Source organism: Pleurodeles waltl, chromosome 5 (genome assembly GCF_031143425.1).
Source record: "Pleurodeles waltl isolate 20211129_DDA chromosome 5, aPleWal1.hap1.20221129, whole genome shotgun sequence".
In the NCBI taxonomy this organism is placed as follows: domain Eukaryota; kingdom Metazoa; phylum Chordata; class Amphibia; order Caudata; family Salamandridae; genus Pleurodeles; species Pleurodeles waltl.
Window position 1 is genome coordinate 599856813 of NC_090444.1, and position 15639 is coordinate 599872451.

The following is a 15639-nucleotide window of genomic DNA, read 5'->3' on the forward strand; positions in this document are numbered from 1 at the left end:
TGGGCATGGTCATTGGGCATAGTGGCATGTAGGGGGGCACAAATCAGGCCCCCCTATGCCACAAAAAATAAATAAAAAAATACTTACCTGAACTTACCTTAATGTCCATGGGATGGGTCCCTCCGTCCTTGGGTGTCCTCCTGGGGTGGGCAAGGGTGGCAGGGGGGGTCCCTGGGGGCAGGGGAGGGCACTCTGGGCTCATTTTGAGCCCACTTGTCCCTTAACGCCATCCCTGACCCAGGCGTTAAAAAGCGGCGCAAATGCGCCGTTTTTGGCCACGCCCACTCCCGGGCGTCTCTTTTGCCCGGGAGTATAAATACCACGTAAAGGCCTGGGAGTCATTTTTTAAGACGTGAACGCCTCCCTTGCATATCATTAACGCAAGGAAGGGGTTCACGCTAAAAAATGACGCACACTCCGGGCACTTTGGCGCCCGAAGCGTCTAACGCCAGAGTATAAATATGGCGTTAGTTGGCGTTAGTTCTGCGTCGAATTTGCGTCGAAAAAAACCACGCAAATTCGGCGCAACCAGAGTATAAATATGGCCCTAAGGGCCGTATTTATACTTTTTGACGCAAAACTGCGCTAACGCAGTTTTGCGTCAAAAAAATTAGCGCTGGCTAACGCCATTCTGAAGCGCCATGCGGGCGCCGTATTTATTGAATGGCGTTAGCCGGCGCTAGCAGACCGGCGCTGCCTGGTGTGCGTGGAAAAAAACCACGTACACCAGACAGCGCCGGCGTAGGGTGAAAATGGCGTATGGGCGTCTTAAAATGGGGCAAGTCAGGTTGCGTCGAAAAAATCGTCGTAACCCGACTTGCGCCATTTTTTTTCGACGCCCATCCCCCATCAACATGACTCCTATCATTGTAAAGATAGGAGTCATGCCCCCTTGCCCAATGGCCATGCCCAGGGGACTTATGTCCCCTGGGCATGGTCATTGGGCATAGTGGCATGTAGGGGGGCACAAATCAGGCCCCCCTATGCCACAAAAAATAAAAAAAAAAATACTTACCTGAACTTACCTTAATGTCCATGGGATGGGTCCCTCCGTCCTTGGGTGTCCTCCTGGGGTGGGCAAGGGTGGCAGGGGGGTACCCTGGGGGCAGGGGAGGGCACTCTGGGCTCATTTTGAGCCCACTTGTCCCTTAACGCCATCCCTGACCCAGGCGTTAAAAAGCGGCGCAAATGCGCCGTTTTTGGCCACGCCCACTCCCGGGCGTCTCTTTTGCCCGGGAGTATAAATACCACGTAAAGGCCTGGGAGTCATTTTTTAAGACGGGAACGCCTCCCTTGCATATCATTAACGCAAGGAAGGGGTTCACGCTAAAAAATGACGCACACTCCGGGCACTTTGGCGCCCGAAGCGTCTAACGCCAGAGTATAAATATGGCGTTAGTTGGCGTTAGTTCTGCGTCGAATTTGCGTCGAAAAAAACGACGCAAATTCGGCGCAACCAGAGTATAAATATGGCCCTAAGTGCGCTGTTACTTGTGCTAATTGCACGAATATGTTGGCTTTTGACTCTCTCTGTCTGCAGTTTTGTTGACTTTTTATGGGCGAGCGCAAAGCGCACCGTCCATAAAGTAATCTCTCTTTGGGCTTCAAACCATGCCCAGGTCACGTCAATCTCTTTCATTGGTTCCTGGGCTTTCTCTTTAAAATCTGCTTGCTTTCTTTTGTGAAAGGCATGCATACGTCATGCCTTTTCCGGTGTTTAGCCCGCCTACACAGCACCGTAAACTTCTAGAAACATACGAGGCTTGATGTTTTGAGCCTGGTTTCTGGACTACTTTATCTGTTAATTTTCCCCGCAGCGTGATCGCGCTGCATTTTACATAGCGCAATCGCGCTGTGTTTTTTTTCTTTTAATTTGTGTGGCAAGAAAAGTTAGGTTAGGAGTTTACAACGCAAATAGCTCCAACTCGAGCAAATGCGAGCCCTGTTGCATTGAAAATGCTTGTTATTATCCTGCAGCTTCAGCACATGCAGAAACTTTATTGGCGGCACACAGCAGGCATTAAAGCTCCTTAGCCTCAATCATCAAAGGCGTTTTCTTGGTGTGCACTTTGAAAAATTAAAAATCAGTCATGTGCCCTGAATCATAGGATACTAAGCAGACAACAGGATCCGAACCTAATTCTCCAGTGCCACATTCTGCAACTCTATCAGGCCGTACGCCATCTAGTTAACATGCTCGTCACATCTCACTGAATTATCTACCCCCTCGTGAGTAACGTAAAACGTAAACTTCGCACATGTATAGCGCACTACTCACCCGTGAGGGCCTCAAGGCACTGTACACATACCACTGTGGAACCCCTCCTAGCTTTTCCCTGTGAGGCACCCACTCGTGGGCAGCCCAAGGGTGAAGCCAGCCATCCAAACGCTGTCAGTGCCGTTGTGGAGATTAAGCAAGTTATTGCCCAGAGTTACAGAGTGGGACCCATTACTTAGATTAGGCACAGTGGCGAGAATTATCTCGTCCAAGGGAATTGCACCCAAGACCCACCGAGGCGGGAATTGAGCCCTGGTCCCGGGCCAGATCTCAGGGTCTGCCGCTCTAACCATTGTGCCACACTTCTCCACTTAGTGAGTAAGTTATTGAGTCCTGCAGCCCAATTCATAAAGCCACTTGTGTACTGAAATTCAATGTAAGTGCAAATCGCCATATGTAAGGACACAAATCGACCTCTTATGTTCACAAAGTGTAAATTTATACCAATGATAGTAATATCAAATAAGTATAACTTGTGCCCTAATTTAACTACTCCATATATTATTACTGATGTTATCAAGAACGTCATGAGTGATGTCATAGGTAAGGGTACATGCTGTACATTACCAGAGTGTAAGTTAAAGTTACTTTATTGCACAAGTTTTAAGACGATGACTACAACATTTTCTTCAGGCTGAGGCTAACCAATCAGACTGTCGGGTTGGATTTGTGGATTTATGGATCCACCACGGTCAATCACAACATAAGGGGAGTTAAGTTACTATATAAACATAAATAGGGAACTTTAAGAGACATATTCATGAGCTCCTAGCAGCACCTTGCACCACATTTGCGTTATTCTTTTTTTTATGCTAATGTAGCCCAACAAGGCCAAAATCCTAGCACCATATCTACAAAATGGCGCAATGCATGCATTGTCCCACTTTGTAACCCTTTGCACTACATTATGCCTGTGCCAGGTATAATGTATGCAAAGGGGACAATCCCCCTTAATGGGGGGTGAAAAAATGACGCAAGGAAATCTAAGAGATTTCCTTGCGTTATTTTGTGCGGCACTTTTAACGCCTGCTCAGAGCAGGTATTAAAAGGGGGCTTCCATTATTTATAATGGACCCCTATGTACTTTGCAGGAGTAGCGCCAATATTTAGGTGCTACTCCTGCAGAGTACATCACTAGCGCCATGAAAAATGATGCTATTGCCCCCTACCCTGCGCCATGATGTGCCGTATTTCAAATACAGCACACACATGGTGGCGGTAGGGGGGCGCTAAAGGGCGCAGGGAAAGTGGCGCTGCACTCAGTGCAGCGCCACTTTCAATAAATGTGCCCCTAAGTTCTCAAAGACTACTGAACAGATTTACACCAAATAACAAAAAGTAGGATTCCTGGATCAAGGTCCAGCTTTCTACAAAATGTGATGCAATCCCATTCAGTCATTTTGGATGTCGCTATCTCTAATTTTCCTATGGAAAGTTGCATAAGAAAAACGGTTTGTCCCCCGCCCCCCCCCCATTCCCCCCAACTCTGTTTTTTCCTCAGCCCTCACTTGGCGGATCAATTTAAAACTTTCCAGGAGGAAGATGAGGTGGATGAGACTTTTTTGGGGAAAGTTCTGTGAACATTTACCAAACAGTGCCTGTTAAACCTGGCATTCGTGCTGTGGTTTCTCATGACTTTTTCCTTCTTGACCTCCTGTTTTGCTGACTTCATTTTTACTGGCTTTAGGATTCTGTGCACTTTACCACTGATAACCAGTGCTATAGTTCAGGAGCTCTGAATTCTAAATTTTTTGACATTGGCTTAATCAAAATTGGCATATTTAATGTACTTATAAGTCCCTAGTAAAGTGCACTATATGTGCCCAGGGCCTGTAAATTAAATGCTACCAGTGGGCCTGCAGCACTGATTGTGCTACCCACAGCAGTAGTCCTTGAAAGATATATCATGCCTGCCACTGCAGACCCTTTGTATGCAGTTTTGAACTGCCATTTTGACCTGGCAATTGCACTCACTTGTCAGACTCAAACCTTCCTTTTTAGGTCGAACTTAAGCATAGGACCTCTTGTATACTTTTAAGTATACTTCTTCTGTGGGCTTCCAGCTATTTCCTTTGTTAGTTTCAGTGTCATTTAAAAATACTTTGATTTCTAATGGTCAGTCATGCCTCTTTTTCCCTCCTTCTTCTGTCTGGGAGCAGGGACCAGCTACTGCATAATTATTATTTTTTTCCTGTTTTTCTAGTCTGTAGAGGAGTTTTTTTTTTTTTAGTTTTTCATGCTCCTGTCTAGGGAAGCTTTCCTTTTCACTTGCGGAGCATTCTTGCTCTGAGCTTAGCTGTAAACCAGGCCTTTAAATCACACTGTTATCTTGGTCACATTTGGTCTTCGTGGGCTCTCTGCACCCTCTCTGACCTGCCTGGCTGCTTCCCTTCCTTGGCTTGAATTTTCTTTACCAACTCTACCAGAGATGTGCAATCCTTAGAGACAGCACCCACTTCTTCTCCATACTGGTATCCCACTGTCAGCTCAATCAGTACACCTCAGTTCACACACTCCAAGCCCTCAGCCGTGCCAGTGCCAGGAACCTCACACACGCTGTCTGCCAGAGCACCTCAGTTCTTCCAGTTAGTGCTCTCTGCTGCTCCAGTACTTCGACCTCAGGTGCAGCTCCATCAGTGCACCTTAGTTCACACACTGAAAGCCCTCAGCCATGCCAGTGCCAGGAACCCCACTTACACTGTCTGCCAGAGCACCTCACTTCTTTCACTCAGTATTCACTGCTGCTCCAGTACTGGTACCTTGGGTGCAGCTCCTTCAGTGCACTTCATTTCACACACTCCAAGCTCCTCAGCCGTGCCAATGCCAAGAACCCCACACACACTGTCTGCCAGAGCACCTCAGTTTTTACAGTCAGTACACATTGCTGCTCCAGTACTGGGACCTCGGGTGCAGCTCCATCAGTGCACCTCAGTTCACATACTCCAAGCCCCTCAGCTGTGCCAGAACCCCACACACGCGGTCTGCCAGACAACCTCAGGTCTTACAGTCAGTACACTCTGCTCCTCCAGTTCTGGGACCTTGGACACAGCTCCATCAGTGCACCTCAGTTCACACACTCCAAGCCCCTCAGCCCTGCCCTGCCAGAACCCCACATACGTTGTCTGCCAGAGCACCTCAGTTCTTACAGTCAGTACACTCTAGTCCAGTACTGGCACTTCGGGCGCAGCTCCATCAGTGCACCTCAGTTCTACCCTGGAGAGGACACTTCCTTTCCTATGCTGGGATCCCGCTCACATACAGTTCCATTACAGCAGCTCAATTCTAATATTCAGTCCTACTGGCAGGTCAATATTGGACCCAAAAGATCAAAACACAGCTCAGCCAGTGCACCTCAAGTCTAAAATCCAACACCACTGTTGATGGGAACCGTCATAGCTCCACCAGAATCCATCAGTTTTAACATTCAGTGCACATTTCTTCTCAGTACTAAGACTCACACACACGCCCTTCAAGACTCCTCAATTCTGTGGTTCAGAGGCAATGCCACTATCATGCATGGCCCCGCTCGCAGCTTCACCAGGGCACCTCCAGGCTAACACTCAGCAACTCTGGCACATCAATACTGGGTTCCACACGTAGCTCCATTAACATACCTCACTTCTGACCTTGTGTGCCTGTTACTATTCCAGTACCGCAGCCCACATACAACTTGTGTCAGTGCACTTCAGCCTTAACTTGCAGTGTCCCATTATTCCAAAACCAGGAGTTACACAACGCTCCGTTTCTCATTCCTCACCCGCTGCCTTTCTGTTATTCCAGCACTGGGCCAGGATACAACTCTGTCTATAGCCCCAATCCTGATATGAAGTGCCCAAATATTGCTGTATTGGGATTCACACATAACTGTGCTAATGCACCTCTTGCTGTTCTGCAGTGACCCCTGCTGTTCCACACTGGGACTTCTGTTTGAGGACATGGGAGAACCAATTAAATCTATTCTTAGCTACCATCTTCATTTGTAAGGATCTGTTTCACCTATCTCACTCACTTCTTTCCTTTACTCTGTTTACTCTCAAAGTTTTCTTTCTACCCACTTTTCTCTTTCCAGCTCTTAAAATTCACATGTTAACAGTTTTGATCTTTCTTTTAACTGTTCATTTCTACTCCTCTCCCTTTTTTAAATTTCCCTCTTCTCTTGCTACCTCCTCTTTCAAACTCGCAAAAACTTGGTTATTTCTTTCCTTGTTTCATTCCTCTCTTTTTTCTTCATCAGGCTTTCATTCTTTCACTATTTTTTCTCTCCTCTTCATTATTTATTTGTATTTTTTATTTGCTCTTTGCTTTGACTCGGTATGCGCCCTTTCACTTTATTTTTTTTAGATCTTCCTTCCTTTCTCTGGCGTCTTTCTTATCTTTATCTGTCAATTCATGTTTTACTATAAATCCCTCTTTTTCCTCTCTGTGTGCACAAGCTATGTGTCAGGACCCGAAGTGTCTAAGTGGTTTTCCCATTCTGTTTCTCTGGGAAATGTGTCAGAACATACATGCCCTGGTTCTTTCAATGCTTGTTTCTCTCACCATCTTTTTTTCCTTCTAATGTTCACTTTTCTCTTTCTTTTCACCTTTCTTTCATTCTTTTTTTACTCTTTATCTTTTGTTTGCTAGCTACCTCCCCTTGTGTCAACATTTGCTCTTAGTTCTGCTTTAATTTATAATTCTTTCTTTCCCTTCTTTCTTTTATTTCTTTGCAACCCCTTCTCTTTCTTCCTTTTGTCTGTTGTATTCCTATTGTTTCTCTTTTTCTGCCCCATCTGCTTTCTCTCCTGAGGCTTAGTTATCAATGTAACAACAGGTGCAGTGGCACTGGGTCAGTGACACCGGGGCCCAGAGACCTACGGACCTCACTCAACTCTAATTACTGCTCTGTTTTCCTACCAAAATTTCAGTCAACCATTTTCCTTTCTTACTCCAGGGCCCATTACTAGGCCACTTGTCCTCTCAATCTTTATTCACAACCCCCTCGTTCCTTTCACCCTCCAATGCACCCCAAATGATACTTTTGCTATGGCGTTTTGAAAATTAGACATTAATGCCAAAAATGTATTTCTTATAAAGGTTTATATGATAATTGTATATGTTTTAAAATAGAGGAAGAAGGTAAATGGAAGTGCTTTAGTTAAACGCTGGGCCACCAGAATTAAATGGCAGGAAAAGATGAAATTATAATGCAGGGTTGACTAGTTTATCTGGCAAGAAATGTCCAGTTATGAATTTACAAGGCCAATAGCTCTAACTCAAGAAAATGCTAGACCTATTGCATTGAAAATGGTTGTTAATACATGAAAGTCACCCCTAAGGTTGATCCTAGGTAGTTCCAAGGACAGGGCGCAGTGTAGATAAGTTGGACATGCAATTTCATGTTTAACATGTCCTGGTAGCCAAAAACTATTAAATTCATGTTTCACTACTGCAAGGCCTATCTCTCCCATAAGGTAACATTGGGATTACCTTGATACGGTTTGTAAGTGTCCTTTCCAATTGGGAAAAGATCAAAATTTGGAGTTTGGTGTCTCTGGACTTACAATTCAAAATCACAACTCATGGTGAAGTTGGATTTTAAATTGTAAGTCTGAAAATGCCACTTTTACAAAGTTGGCATTTTCTGTGCCTCTGCCTGTCTCTGAATGCACAGCTAGGGTGGGTGACAGCTAGCCTTTATGTGTTCCCTCTAGACAGTCACACACATAGGGAGCAGTGGTGTGCTATTTACACCCTGATGGCCCATCACCAGCTGATGGGTCTTCCTGGGCTGGATGGGAGGGAGGAGCTGACACTTACATGTGAATAGGGCTGTGCCTTGCCCCACACAAAGAGCTGCATACCCCCTGTTGAGTGTCTGGAGTTGGTGAAGGAAGGGCAGGGGCTCTGTGCACTTCAGAGGGTTCTCTTTGATGTCTCCTCCACTTCAAAGGCACAACTGAGTGTAAGTACTGGACCCCAAACCCCACCAAGACAGTGAATTCCTGGATCTGAGGACATTCTGCTGTGAACAAGGACTGCTGTGCTGCCAGGAGGGACTGCCACTCTGCCAAACTGCTTTGATGTGTTGGCCTGCTGCCTCCTGCCAGAGAATGAGAAGGTCTGGACTTGCCTCTCTACATCCTGCAAGAACCTAAGTGACCACAAGGGCTTTCTGACTTGCCTCCTGTATGAAGTCTTAGGGCGATGAAAGACTTCCTTCAACCCTGCGTAAGCTGCGTGATTCTGCCCCTCCAAGGAGGTGCCAATATAGCCCGGGGGCTTGAAAGTGGCAGCTGTTTGACTACAAAGATCGATGCATTGCTGTTGTTGCGCGTTCAGAACCGCTGCATCCCTCCTCAATGCTGATGCATTGATGTTGATGATGAAGACTTTGCATCGCTGACTGAGTGGTTTAGGATCGACGCACAGGAGTGTAGCTTAGGTCAGTGAGATTAGGGGGGCTTGAGCTTCAGATTTTCCTATAATTATAGTGGCATATAAGGTTACAACACATTATACAACAAGTAGGCTGCATGGGGGAGCCTAGAGGGCAGTGAAAAGGGAGAGAAATGGGGACTGGTAGGAGGACTAAGTGAGAGAAAAGACAGTAATTTAGTAAATAACCAACATTTTTGAGGACTGTCAAAACAGATTGGGAGAGAGCGTGTGTGCGTTTTTGTCTTTGTGGGACTTCTGTTCTAAAGCAAGAAACAGTACGAGTGACTTTGTTTTTTGTCCTTATGGACACGCTTAATTGCTTACACCTCACCTGCACCATCAAATGTGAGAGTAAATAGGCTTAGTGGGAAAATGTATGGATGTGGAGGATTATTCACCAACCTCTAATGTAGATTTGCTTGAACATGCACAAATAGCAGTAGCTTGCGTTGCTCATTGCACTACCCACTTTCACAGCTTTTTAAATTGCTCTTTATTAAACGTTTTGTACACAATGAAAGGCAGTGATTAGGATCATGTTCATTTCCAAATCCAGTGCATGTTTCTACCTTCAGTTATACACAATATTAATGTCAGGAAGGGTCAACAGGTGGCATGCTCAATCAGTCACAGATAAAAAGTACAGAAAAAAGTAACAAACAGCAGAGCATGACACGGGGGCCACACTAAAGATTCTATGAGCTTTGAAGTGTGTGACTAACTAAGGGTGGTTGATTAGCATTGTCGTTGGCAGAGGACGTGTCAGGGAGTGTCAACCATGGTGCGTGTCTTGGCACAAGGATCGGCACTGTAGCCAGTAGGAGACACTAGCCTGGTGCTCACCTAAGCTGCTCAGGGAAGTAAGGGCAGTCAGTCTTCGGTCACAGCAGCCACAAGTCTGAGTCCGGTTCCAGGGTAGTGGCAGATTTCACTCCCAAATCACCACACACACCTCCTATCATCTCCCAAAGTTCTGCATGTGTCAGACACTGCCCTGATGGGATTGTGTACACCTCATAAATCTCCACAAATGTGAGGGTGTTCCCCTCTGTGAACAATTGCCCCAGGGTCAGGATAGAAGCACAACTCCACTGCAATTCTTGAACCATCATCCCAACCTTTGCTAAGTTAGGCAAACACCAAAGAGGGAGATCCATGAGTACACTGACCTGCTGTAACTGTGACGAAGCTACTGGAGCCAACAATATCAAACCACCCAGAACAGAACTAATAGCCACACTCACTGGGGGACGTCTCAAAGACATCTCAAAGTACCAGTGAGCAGGCCACTCTAGGCCAAAGGGACCTCGTCCTGGGCAGCACCTCCAGAGCAATTGATGTCATGAGCTTTTGTAATTGTCCCACCAGGTAGTACAGCTTGCAGTCTGGCAACCCTAGACCTTCAGCCTCCATGGACACAGACATTTTCCTACGCGCAACACAGCGATACAGAAGGTCCAACAAGGCCATCATTTTCACTAATGCGATTTTACCAATAGGTTGTACTGGAAGCCTCTGGCAAAATAACGATGACATGCAAAGGGAGTTGATCACCCTGCTAAGGCTGCCCTCATAGATGTCCTTGGAGTCCCTATAGATGCCAACTACTAGATTGTTGAAAGTATGCGGGGCATCAGGAATCGGATAAGGTCCAGTCCCCACCAGAAAGATAGTGCACAAGTCTGACAGGAGGAAGATGTAGGATCTCTGCAAATTAACACAGATGCCTGAGAGCACGCCAAAGGAGTCCAGGTGTTCCAGGATTGGAGGCCAGAGGTGACATTGTTTAAGTAAATCCGAATGTCATCTGCAAATAACGAAATGATGTGTTTTTGACCCGCCACTTACAGACAATGTCCACCACCCTGCATTCTTATCCTGCATGAAAAGAGGCTTCATTGCCACAGCAAAAAGCAGGAGTGATAGTGGGCACCCTTGTTGACTGCTTCTGTGAATTTGCCCCTGGTTTGAGTACTACTGTCCAACCTACAGTCATGCAAACAGAGCCATGTATATCACCCAAACCCAGGCCAGCTACCCCTTCCAGAACCACATGCCATATAACACTGCAAAGAGAAAACAACCAGGATAAGCCATCAAAGGCCTTCTTCATGACCAACTGGAGTGCCATTGCTTGGGGACAGCTCTTCAATAGCCTGTCTAAGATATGAAAGAGGTGCTTGATATTTGATGAGGTGCTCCTGAGCTACTCTGGGTGGACTAGGAACAGTAAGTGTGATTGAATGGAATTAGCTATGATCTTACCCAGGATTTTGAAGTCCAGGATAAAAAAAGACAACAGTCGATATGCACTCCAATCTAAAAGGATCTCTCCCTGTTTGTGAATCATCATGATGAGGGCCTCCAGTGATGATAATGTGGCAGCTGTCCCACTGTGCACACCGCTTACTATGACAGAGCTCTTTTTTTTAAAAGGTCCGTCTGAAAGCAATTGAAGAACTCCAGGGAGAAATCTGTTGCTGCCAGGCATCTTGCCCATCACCGGCTGCCTAATCACTAGGGATATCTAACATTTTGTGATAGGGCCCTCCATTTGGAGTCTGCCTTTGGGGGTTAACATGGTCAGAGGTGTGCCAATCATTAAATAAGTCAGCTGGTTCTCACCAGCATCCTGTACGGGCTGTAGTGGGCTCTATAGTAATCCGAAAACACTGCAGTGATACCTTCCTGCCTATAAACACAGTGGCTCTCTGGATGGTAGATGTTGGTTATCATAGACCAGTTGTGCTCCACCCTCAGGAGACCTTTGAGTAGACATCCAGCCCAGTCCCCCGGCGCTTGCCTCTGTGGCATGTAGTCCCTAAAATCATGTTGGGCTAACCTACTGCTCAAACCAATATGTTCCTTCTGTGGTCAGACAAGGGTGCACCAGGTCTCCACATTCACGATTCCACGTAATTCCAAAAGATGAATGTCTCACTCTGTCCAGTCCAGCTGAGTCTGCAGAGCATACCCTAGAAGAGGTTCTATTGGACATCCCACAGCTACATGGTTTGAATGGTTTGAAATTGTCTCTTTGACCAACAGAATAGAGGAAGAACCCAAAATGACCTTGAAATTGTGATTTATCTAATTGCTTAGTGTGCCCCAAAATGCGGTGTCCTCCATGGTCAAGCACTGCAGGTGCCACAGGGGTATTTGTGTCCTCAATAGGCACATCACAGTGGCAGCAGAAGCAGGCAGTGATCTGAGTGGCTCATCACTAAATATTCTATGTTGTGTGCCACCCACTATGAGATGGCAGGGGGGTCCACCATTCGATGCCAATGTCTCACCAGGTGGGGTTAGGCAACCAGAGAAACAACCACTTGAGAGAGTTAGGCACACCCCACCTGGCCTCATGCTGACTATCCCAACCCCCTTATGGCAGCATTCAGGCCACAGGTATGAAAGTAGGTCAGGCCTCGCTGCACTCACCAACCCTGCTGTGTCATCAAAAGGGGATTGCCTTTTTGCTACCCCAGGCACTGTGGCATCCCCCTCAGCTCTACTACTTCCTTTTCAAAGTCCCTCACTCTGGTCCCTGCCACTACTTCCTCCTCCGTCTCTGGGACAAAACAGAGACTTAACAAGGAGTGGCCAGCTGCAGGTAAGCCCCACCACCCGTTACTCCCCAGTCCACAAGCAGCAGAGAGAGAATGGATCCGAGTTGCAGGGAACTGATTATCAATGATAAGAGTGGGGGCCTAGAGGATCTCTCTAAGATGCAACCACCATCTGCTTTAGGATCTCTCTGAGCTGCGACCACCATCTTCTTTATTCGGGCCACACCCCACCATCTTTCTGAACACATCAAATGAGATGATTTATTTACTGTGTGATAAACTGAGATTGATGGAAAGGCTTAGCCTTTAAAAGGTCAGTAAGTGGAGGGAAATAGTTTTACTCACCTTCTATTTCATGAATAATATGATTGTCTGTGGACTGTGGACTAGGAATCATCACATTCCCTAATTATCCCGAATTATCAAGGAGATACGAAGAAACACTAGGAATGTGCTTTGAAAGAAAATGAGACTTGGGTGGCAAAGGGCTGAATACATACAAGGAGAGAACATAAACAACTAAAGAAGAAAGTCATGCAGGTGAAATCTGATCGCCTACAAATGTTACCAACTGCTTAAGATTAGTTTTAAAAAAAACAAAAAATTGGGAGCAAAAATGGTCAAACATCAAGAGGGCATTTCATTCATGAAACAATTTAAATTAATTAGAATGTGGAAACTATGATAATGTTCAGGTAGATACATTTATAAAACGATTTTAATTAAAATCTGATAGTATTACCTAAGCAAGTTTGTTCAGCTCATTGAAGGTGGAGCCAGATATTGAAGATGACCTAATGAAAGGAATTGCTAATGAAAATCTAGATTTTTCTAGATCAAATTCAGATTCACTTTCCAGGTCACATCAAAGGCCAACAAAAAATTTGTAGGGAGAGAAAGATGAACCAGAGATACCCAAAAACGCCTATCACGCAAGGGAAACAAACAACTGATATTTCTTACATCTGTCAGCGCGCTTAACCACACCATAATTTGCTCTAATCAGCACATTGTCATCAGATTGGGAGCCTTGGGGTCTCTATCAGACTTTGGCACTCTTTGCCAGACCCGTCTCTGTTTATTTTAATACATGGAAACACAGAATGCAAGACAAAAGAACTTCTCTTAAGAACAACAGACAAGGATCCCAGTTTAAAGGTTTACTCTAATAAGCAAAGTACAGACATTCATAAGCTGGACCATCAATAAAATAGTCAATAAGCATACAAAGAATTATGGAATACAGCAAAGCACTCAGCAACATTTTAATGAAATACGGCATAGATTCACTTTTTAAGATTGAGGAAAGGGTCTCTTAGCATGGAGAAACCACATTCTTTTATAGTGTTTCAGACAAAAGCTTCATACAATTATTACATTGAGTCATGGTTCACATGTTCTTAACAAACAGAAATAAGGCAAAGCATATGAAATGTTACATAGTATGCTACTCAGTATGGGACAGTCTCTCTCTTCTTAAGAAAATACACTCTGTTTACTTGGCTATGGAAAATCACTCCATCGTCTAATGAAGCCTACAAATCCTTTATTACAAATAGAAACAAAGCAGCAGTTGAGCATATATTAGAATGCAGCATCACAGTAAAAATGGACTACAAGGCCTAAGTTGTCCTTAGTTCAGCTAAAACGTACATTCTTCTGCTTCAAGCATTCAGGGCCATATTTAATAGAAAATGACAATGCATGGTGCTGCGCCAAATTTGGCAACCTTGTGCACCGTAATTTTCAAAATGCAGGGATGCGCTGTATGTACGAGAATACTGCGCACCCAAAGTTTCTCCCAGCACCGGCGCTAAATTTGCTGACGTGCGGCAACGCAGACACCCTTGCACCATAATGCAAGGCTGGCTGCGTTGAGGGGGAGATTGTTTTTGTGCAGGAAGGAATACCTTCCTCCACAAAAACAATCTTAAATGGTGCTTTGCTCCTTCTATGTGTGCTGCAAAATCCAGCACACATAGAAAGAGCAAAAAACAAGGAGAAATGAAAGCATTTCTCATCATTTTTAGCTCTACCGTCACATGTGGGGTGGCGTTAGATTTTGGCGCTGCCTCAGGTTTACCAAAACTCGTAAATCTGAGGCAGCGTCAAAATGTAATGGGTGTTGCTGTGGCATGCCCACAGCAACACTCATTGCATGCCCCTTCCACGCAAATTGCTGTGTGTGAAGGGGCCATATTTAAACGGTGCTGTTAAGCCACAAAAAGTGGCTTAATGGCACCTTGTAAATACGGCGCAGGGCATAGTCCCACCGGAGCGTCACGAAAAGTCTTCTCCAGTGGTGCTAGGGGCTCTTAAATATGTCCCTCAATTTCAAACAATCTGCTCTCACAACTACTCCATTGATGATTCTTTAAATCATCACGTCATCCATTATCGTCATTAGAGGACCGTCATCATTATTTTCGGGTTCTTTCATTTAGATTCTTTCAATTCTTTCATGTCATCATAAAAGTCAGCTGTAAGTTCTCAAGTTCGACATAAGCTCCTTGTTTCCTTTCAGCCGTTGATGAATGTTTTTTTCCCACAATTTATCTCACCACTTGATGAAATTCTCTTGCAGAATTTAAAGAAAAGAAACATGCATGTAACACCTTTTAGCACTGCTAACAGAGGCGTTAGAAGAAATTTCAGTTTTACTCCTACTATTCTTCCTAACCATTCACCTATTTGGCAAATCCCTTCCCAATTTAACTGAAGACTAAACATAGTACTTCCCAAGCACCCGTTTCTTCTAGTTCCTTTAACTCAAGAGTTATGTTAGTAAGGTTTGTAAAGTAGCTTTAAAGCTGGTTATCTACCTTGAGAATGTACGCACTTCATTCCCTTGCATGAGATACATTGCAAACTCCTTACTTTGCGAAAAACATGTCAAGCATAAGGCGATTTTGCATTATCATAGAAGCTCTGATTGCAAGCATATCTTTTTTTAATAACAGTTATAGCTCCAACTGTGTTTGTGGCTAGTCTATTTACCAGAGTTGACAGCGTTCTGATCCTCACGTTATTTAACGCTACTCCTACTGAAAATAATAATGCACTTAAAATATCATTGATCATCTGCCCAAAAACGGTGCTTGCTCAATCTCAGATATATGTGAAGTCTTTCATTTGAGTTATTTGTATGCTCAAACTTAGGCCTAAGGTGGCATATCAACTCCTTACCCGATTGTGTAGCAGCTGAAAATAATCTGACTTGCCCCACACATAGGGCCTCATTACGAGTTGGGTGGTCTCAGGACCACTATGTTGGCGGTGGCGGTCATACCACCAACAGGCTGGTGGAGAAGACCTCAAAAGTTTGGCCATGACGGTATTCTCAACAGAATACAGCCAATACACCGCCAACACTGC